Source organism: Enoplosus armatus, chromosome 5, assembly GCF_043641665.1.
Source record: "Enoplosus armatus isolate fEnoArm2 chromosome 5, fEnoArm2.hap1, whole genome shotgun sequence".
Lineage (NCBI taxonomy): Eukaryota > Metazoa > Chordata > Actinopteri > Centrarchiformes > Enoplosidae > Enoplosus > Enoplosus armatus.
In genome coordinates, this window is record NC_092184.1 from 18,759,346 (window position 1) to 18,768,524 (window position 9,179).

Here is a 9,179-nt window from a genome sequence, read left to right on the forward strand (position 1 = left end):
GATCTCTGTTACAATGCCTTTGACCTTGGTAATAGCAAATGAGGATGTGAAAGCAAAGCTAAGCCTTTAAGCACTATTCATATCATCACTATGGTACCTTAGTCCAACCCCAAAATTATTTGTCTGCATGGCTGTTACTCATGTGGATGATGGAGGTTCTACCGCTGCCTCCATTGAATAGGTACTTAAAGATTCAGAGTATGTTTAAGGCGCCTGGGAGAATATAGGTGCTACATAGATGTTACGTTTTAGAAGTTCTCACTGGGCTGAAAGCCTGGATCTGTCTGCAACACCTTAATCATCCACATCTGACTTCTGTTTTGAGTATACCAAAATTCAGGCTGGATTTTGCCTGTCAGATTATGTGCCTCACTTTCCTCTCACATTAGTTTGGTCTCTTACCCAGGTCCCAGTGTGTATGCGTGGCTGTGTGTGCGTGCCAACTTTTTTTGTTTTGTTTTTCAGTGTGTGTAGGTGTAATTGCTTACCTCTGTACTTTGTGTATATGAATGTACACGTGAGTGCTTGCATCTCTGTGTGCGAAAGAGGAGGAAGATTATGGGGGGATGTTGAATGATTAGCTGGAGGTGACGGCCTCTCATCGCCCCGGAAGCATCCATTTTTGATGCTTAAGGAGGCGTTTTAAAACCAGACATGGTACTGTGACCATTTGCCACGTTTTCCTACTTTTATCCGGTATGAAATGAAAAGTATGAGAGTCTGAATGTGCCAGTCACAGAGGTTGTAGGACCCTAAAACACAGCCGTCCAAGAGAACGCCTGACACCTCCTGGCCTCTGCTTGAATGTATGATGAGTCCAACGTGCTGTGAGCACCTCACACCATCTCCAGTCACTTCAGTCTCCCATAATCTCCTCGTGCTATCACGGACAGCTGTAAGGGACAGTCAGTGACCGGTTTCACCCTGCTCTGCTGCCCTGCATCGCCTCCCCGGGCGACTGAGGCACCATTGTGGGGCAAAAACTCATCAGAGCTCCACTCCACTTTGTTCTTTTCTAACTGGACTGTATTGAACAGACTGGACGCTATCGGTGGAAGTCGTCTTCAGTCAGTGACTCAAACAGAATGATCAGGTGGCTCTGGTCAACACACACACACACACACACACTCAAATATACACACCTACATAAAATTATACATATGTACACACACATTGTATTTGAATCTTGCTCAATAAGCTTATGTAAATACAAATGTATCACTTTCCAAATATTACAGCATAAATGTTGATAGCTATTTTAAATAATAAAAAAAAATGTTGAGAACCATCATACGATACAGAAACAGTGTTATAAAGCCTACTGTGAATAATAAGTGGAGAGCCTGATAGCAGTGGCTGTGCGTGTGTGTGTGTGTGTGTGTTTGGAGGGGATTGTATGTGGTGGGTGGTGTGGTGAGGGGTGTGTATGGACAGGCCAGAGGGGGAGAATGTTTATAAAGCTGTAGATTACTGTGTCATGTCTGTCTGAAAGCTCAGACACGCTTTAAATGTTTGACAAATGTTACCTTAAGTGTTTTCTATACAGTGTTTGCAAAGATCAAGAAACAATTGCATATAAAGTATTTACCAAGACCAAGCGTGTGATGGTGTGGTCTGTTTTGTCCCAAACCCACGTCTCATATCTCATTCTCCACCGTCACCAGATCCTGGCTAAAAGAAGTTTTCATTCCTTAAACTTGATTTTTAACTTTCTAAATTCCCTGCTGCGGCTCTGTGTGGGAGGATAAATACAAAGCATGTTCAGTTTCAGAGCAAACATAATTGGTAACCAGATGATGCTCTGACAGGATGCCAGGACAGATGTAAAGCATAACCACACCGTTGCACACATGTTGCAGCGTACTGGAATGTGGCTTTCATGAAAATATTCAAGGTATAAAATCTACTTTGGTGTGTCGCGTGTGCTTTAAGAAATGTTTGACTTAAAGCCATATTCCAACACAAAAGCTATTCATTCTCTGTTTTTATAGGATCTCAAAGCCAAGTGTAGGTGGGGTTGAAATATTTTTAACCACTTTCAGCCTGAATTGTAACCAGCGTCTCACACTTCAAGTACAATCATTCCTCCGCTGCGTGTGGTCACAATGCCCTGAACAAACTCATAAACGTAACTTTATGGTGTTTCCAAACACGTTTCAGGTTTTAAGTGTGACATCGCCTTTGTCCTGTCCTCTGAAGGAGGTTTTTACTCTCCCATTCTTCACATTCCTCTGACTTCTCAGATCTTTCTTTTATTGTGTTGTTGTGCTCCGGCCTCTCATCTGCCAGAACGTGGCAGTCCTTTTCTCTTCAAAGTGTCCACATCAATAACAAGATAACTAGCTGCTCTCTGCTTCTGTGGCTGGCGATCATTTTGCAGCTTAAGAGCTGCAGAGAATTGGAGGCAAAATGGATGCTGTGAAGAATGTTAATGTGCGTTGAATGAGAACACTGCCTCCTTCTGGCTAGAAGAGCGACAGCCCCTTGCTTTGAGCATTTTTTCCAAGAGGCCTTTTCATGTTGACATGAACAGTCCAACTCCTCATGATGATAAGCATTACTCTGTATATGGCAGGAAGGAAACAGATTGTTTTGCTGTTACATCATCAGCTTATTTGGGGTAAAACTAAAAAAACTAAACTAAAACTAGGCACACTGATGGATTTCCAACTTCAAATGGACATTAATGTGCATTGGACAGACATAGTTTCCTTATTTGAGTTATGGTTTGCATTAAACATGAGCAGGATTTTAAGTCTCGTTCTATCATCCACATGAGATAATTTGACCACAATACCGATACTCATCCCTGCAGTAGACGTTGTATAACACTGTCAACCTTCTGCCCCCGTCTCTTCCAGCTCATTGTACACAAGCTTCACTGTTTAGATGCCTCTTTGTCTTGGATCTCTGCTGAGCGCACAGTCTCGGATCGCTCTGCACTGTGCTCTTGTGTCTGTCTGACCCACTTCCAGCAGTGCATCGGCACAGAGGAGCCCTGTGGGGCCCAGAAAGAGGCCACCCCGGCAGCCTGCGTCTCTGCTCCACTGAGGCGTCAGTCAGTCAGTCAGCTCACAATACCACTCTGTTAGCACTCCAGCTGGCCGCTCTTCCTCCTCGAAGTCCCAGAACCGCCTGTCTATTCACCCGCCAAGGGCCCACACGCTCGAGGTCCGGCTGGGGCGGGGAGCGGTGCCAATACTGGCTTCTGATCAGCCTCCTCTTATTCACTCGGTATCTCTGCCTTACTCTCTTTTTCTCTCGGCTGCCGCTCCCCGAGCAGGGGGCCCGGGCCTCTTGGAGAGAGAGTGTGGTGGAGTACTGTAAACATATGTGTGTAACATGTGTGTGAAACGGACCAGGAACTGTACACATTCTTTCTGCCTCTGGCTTGACTGATAAAACACATATTACATTGCATAAGATGCAAAGAGTGGTGTGGTTCAACATGGTGAAATGAGTTTCAAATAAGAAATCTGTACTGAATGAGCAGTGATTGTTGTATATATATATATAACCACTGCCAATTCAGCACAGGCATTATATTCATTTTGGACAGAGTCTTCGTTTGGCACAGGCATTCTGCATTTTTGTCATTATATTAAATGCATTATAAATTGAACTGAAAGAAAACTTAAGTAAACATTTCTTGCTGTTGAAAGATGACAAAAGAAGATTGTTATTGCTTTAAAAGGAAAAGGCAAAACTGCAAATTAATATGGGTAACGCTTTGCTTTATGAGTCCCTTATTTCCTAAGAATTTCACAATATTTCCTTGGAGGTTTTCTAGAAAGAAGAACTATGCTGTATTGTGCTGGTAATGGGAAAAAGAAGGATTTCCTTGAAATAACTGCCCCATTTAAACCCAAGAAAATATCCATTCATTATGGATTTATTATTGAAACTGTTTCTTTACAGATGTTGATTTGTTCACATTGTGTCTGCCTCCCATTTTCCCAAGATTTAATTACATAGTATTTTCCAGGAAACTTCTGGGGAACTATTGGGAAATTATTAGAGAAATACAGACTTGTATAATAAGCATGGACATAATACGAAAAGAAAACTAATGTATCTTCAAGACCTGAGGATGAACGTCTTTCTGACATGCAGACTATTTCCTCTGATCATGTCCAGATCCACTCTCATCCCCCCTGTTAGGCCGGTCCCTGAAGCCATCACATGATTTAAGATTCCTGTCATAATGAAATGTGGACTAGAATGATGAGATGCTGCCCTGAATCCCTGGTGGACAGGAAATGTCTGGACTGAGATCCAGGAGGAGCTGGTTTGTCAGGAACAAGGGATAAGAGTCTGAGAGAACAACAAGCTGAAACAGATCCTGGAGGACGAATGTCTGTAAAGTCCTACTGTGCACTGTTTTGAAGCTATTCAAAGTCTGTTGTCCGCACACCTGTTACTGTTCAGAGTTTAATACAAATAAATATCGCAGAAGAAGTAAACAACTTGCTGAAGATATACTTTTTCTGAAAGCACATGGCCTGTGTTGATGTGTTATGACATGATAAAAACATGAGGTTTTACATGTAAAAATATCCCACTTACATTTTCATGTGTTAATAACTGTCTTTGCAAATAAAAATGAATTTCAGATATGAAACTAAATTAACGGTAAAGTACGCAGCAAACTGATGAACTGATGTTTACGCATTTTGGGAAATACGCCTACTTGCTTTATTGCTAAGAGTTACATGAGAAGATCACTACCACTCATGTTTGTACGCTAAATATGAAGCTACAACCAGCAGCTGGTTAGCTTAGCTTAGCAGAAAGACTGGAAACAGGTGGAAACAGCTAGCCTGGCTCTGTCAAAAGGTATACCAGCACCTCTAAAGCTCACTGATTAACATGTTATATCTCGTTTGCCTAATTTGTACAAAAGTGTAAAAATTACATGTTTAAAATTACAGGTTTTACGGGGGTTATGTCAGACTATTTCTTGGATTGGCGCATTAACTTATGCTAAGCTAAGCTAACCGACTCTGGCTGTCGCCACATAGTTAGCATACATTCATAAGAGTGGTATCAATCATCTCTTCTAACTCTCGGCAAGAAAGTGAATAATTGTATTTCCCAAAATGTCAAACTACTCCGAAACAAAGTTTTTGTAAAAGTAGGTTTTGAAATTTTCCTATGTTGCTAAACTGAACTAAGCAGTTTCAATTACTCTTAGAGTTTATGTAATTTATCCTTCTCTTGTGTATTGGTGAGCAACAGATACAGTATTATATGTCATCTGCTACATTCTGCTTATAGACAAAAACAGATTTGGACGGTTCAATGCCAAAGAAGAAAAGAAGCAGTGAGGAGAGGATAGTAGAGGAAAGGGGAAAGGAATTCATGTGGAGAAAAAAATAGGATGAATAGGTGACAGGAGTGAGGAGACACGGCTCATCTGATAGGGCATCTTGCACCCAGATGTTGAGGGAAGAGTTGGGTAATCCAGCTCTGTCACATCCTGCTGGTTGGGCCAAAATAAAAGCTCAGAAAACAAACAAGCGTCCAAACTGTCTCATCGGTTGTGAATGAGGTCACAGACAGAAATAGATGCCTGAAAAGACGGGAAAAACACTTTTTTAGTGTAAACAGAACTCAAGGCCAGACTCCATGCAGCTCACATTACCTTCTGTGTCCACTGGGTGTCATCACAGCTCAGCTTTTAAAAGCAGAGTGCTCTGCATACTGTTTGAAGACGTGATTGACTTCAGTGAGATTGCAGTAATGGAATTGGAGCACAAGTGCTGAATGTAACACTTTTATCAAATACCAGCATTTGCAAAAGTTGTATTAATTGTTGAATGTATTATAGTTGGCAACCAAACCTATGTACTTTGAAGAGAGCTCTGTATTTATGTTGCTGTTAGTAGCAGACACAGTGGGAAATTGGATGAAAAAGGTTGTACATTCCTCAGTTTTTTCCCTCTTATCTTATTTCAATGTGACCTCTTGCTTCCTCAAAGTGCGAGATTTTAAAATGAAATTGCTAAAACTTACAAAATTACTGAGGTAAGACAAGCACGTCCTGTTTGAACAGCATCACTCGGAGTTAATCTAAATGTTAGAGGTGCTGAGAGGATATTTGAGATGTTTCAGTCTCTTCTCAGTCACTACAGGGTTTCTTTACAGAAAATGTCATGACTTCTGGATGGATGCCCCCTCACATTTGCTTCCCTTCCCACATGTCAAAGCCTTTGAGAGGAGCACAAAGATGAGATCACTGAGCATTGAACACATATCATGGTGGCGGATCACGATACCACAGATGATCCTGTTTTTTAATCCACAATTCAGCACACAGCCAGATCTGACCTGGATAATACCCCAAGTCACCTACATACAAATATGTAAATAATACAGAATGCTGAAAAACCAAAAGCATCAACATTGTGCCTTCACAGTGAAGAAACTGTAGAGAGAGCGTTTCAGCCATGACATTTTGCTCTGCCTTCTGAAGTAGTGGGCTACCTGTGTGGCTCAGCTGGTTTGATCCTGAGGCTCCTGCAGGTTGTTGGGAAGGAGGGAGATGAAACTTCAAAACGTCTCTGAACACAGGACTGTGTTATCGTTTCATCTGACTGTGTGTGTGTGTGCGCGTGATGGTGGTTTGCCTGTATGAACAGCATTCATAACCTTAATCCGAGATGGGGAATGGATTTCATGTTAGTCATCGGTGATAGGATCGGCATATTTAATGCATACAGTAGATACGAAGCACTGTGTGGCACGCTTCTTATTTCAAAGGGAGGAAGGCTTAGAGCAGAGCTGGTCATATCGACAATGAGATAATGTTGTGGCTTTATGTGTTTTCTATATGGTGACTTGAAATCAGAGTGAATAACAGGGGAAATAATCTGCTTTTATTTGCTGACATTCAGTCAAGCTGAAGCAAAGAATCCTCTAGTAATTGAAATGTTTTTCTTTTGGAATATCTTAATCATATTGTTTTGAGTTGACTTGCCTGTTAAATAAAACTTGTCACAGCCAGACATTATTCTAAAATCAACTGGAAACCAGGTTCAGTACTGTATTGTCACATATAAAATCTTCTCGGTTTTTCTTTTCAAGGTCTGCTGCTGTCATACTGTGATGATGAAGGTTTACCCCGCAGTTGAATAACAAATAAAGATGTTTTGAAAATCAGATGGAAGTAAATTTGAAGAGTTTTGGAACAAAACAAAACTGAACAACTGCTCGATTATTATAGGATTTACAAACTACTGGCACTCTGGTACTGTATCAGCTGCCAATTGTTTTGGCTTTGCTGTGAACGTTACATGTTGCATTTTTACAACACTGTCGTTACTGTGACACACAATGTTTGAGGGACTCAACATTTATTGTAGTTGTTGCGAGCCAGCAAAATAATCACTTCTTTATCTGGATTAAAATAACAAGATGCTCGAATATTACAGTTTTACAGTATTACTACAGTAGTAGATATCAATTTATGTTAGAATATGAACAGTGTGGTGATTCTGCTTTTCAGGAAAATCAATGAAAGAAACCTTGTATGGGGCAATACATTAAAGATACATAAGCTACTGTAGCAGAACAGACACTAACCTGGAAGTTGTGCTCTCTGTGGCCAGTTAAATCGTGTTCTGTGTTTACAAAAACACTGACAGACCTTTTTCCCTCATGAGTTTCCTCTCCTCCTGAGATGTGACTTGCATATTGTAAAATATTATTACACCAGAAGTGACGTTTAATCATAACAACATATAATAAAGCTGTGTCTGTGCCTGTTCCTGGCTCTCTATTATGATCTACTAGCTCTTGACTACTTCATCTGTACTTTTTAGAGAATATTTTACCATTTATCAAGCATAAAGGCAGGTGATGAATTAAAAAAACTTGACTCAGTGAGTAGAAAAACATAGTAAACAACACAGAAGGAGAAGCACAGGTGTTGTTAATAACATTAGTTCTGTTAAAGTGTCCCAGTAAGCCATGACAGTGTGACACCAGGGCCCTGAAACTGGAGCGAATAAATGGAATTCAGCCATCAATAATTTCATGAGATACACCTGTGCTTTTCCTATTTTGAGTGTGCCATGGCCTTCACAGTCACCAGATCTCAACCCAGTTTTTTAGCAATATATTAGACAGCTCCTCTGCTCATAGAGGCCCAGCACATGTTTTTTCCTCTGCTATGATCATAAAGCCTTCCTCTGAACAGTTACTATAGATACGGTAGATGACATCTTTACTGTTTTCATCACTGTGGCTGATGCTTGTTTGGCTATCTTCTCAGTGGTCCTTTGACACTGCAAACAATTCAGGTGATTGGTCAGTTTATCTCCAAGACCCTGAACGCAGGCTCTTGTGGACATGAGAGGCCATACAGGGTCGTGTGTGGGAACGTCTTGGCTATTCATTTTACAGCCATCTGTTCAGGGTGAGTCCAGAGTGAGTCCAGAGTATGATACAATGCGTGCTGACTCCTCTGTAATCAGGTACAGGATGTCTGCTGTCAGAACATACGGCTTAGCACCGGAGCGCTGTCAGATGTAATAACGTCGCCCATCGTCTGTCTGCACACTTTATCGAGGATAATAACCCTGTCTCATCTCTTCACTATGTAGAGACTGAAAAGGTCACAGGTCGCTCTCTCTGGATGAGGGGGACGACTCAAACTCTGCGCTTCTGGAATAAGACGCAGCCTGGATTTACAACCTCAGGCCCGTCCCTCCTGTCAGTCTCAATGTACTACACAATCTGACCTCAGGCCTTTTCTGTAATTGCTGCTTACATAACGTTACATTAGTCTTACACGCTAAACATTCTATACAACATGTATTTGGTATATGTGTGTTTCCTTGTGTTACACTGTGAGGACAGCAGTCAGTGCAGTTTTTGGTGTAATTTGCAGTTGTCGAAGTATTGAAACATTATATTTAAAGTGAAGCTATGTAAGTTTTGCTACTGTGGCTACAAGTGACGATTAAGCGGTAATGTTAATGTTAAAACATAGAGTAAGAGTCAGTAAAGTCCATTATCCAGAAACATCCACCAAAGGTTTGCTAATATTAGTTGCGGCTTAAAGTGAGCAAGGGTGTGTTTTCTTGCTTATTATTAATACTATTATATAGTTATTTTTATATATATTAATCTTTTAATTTTTAGGAGAGAGCCTGTGTTATTTCGTCTTTCAAAAG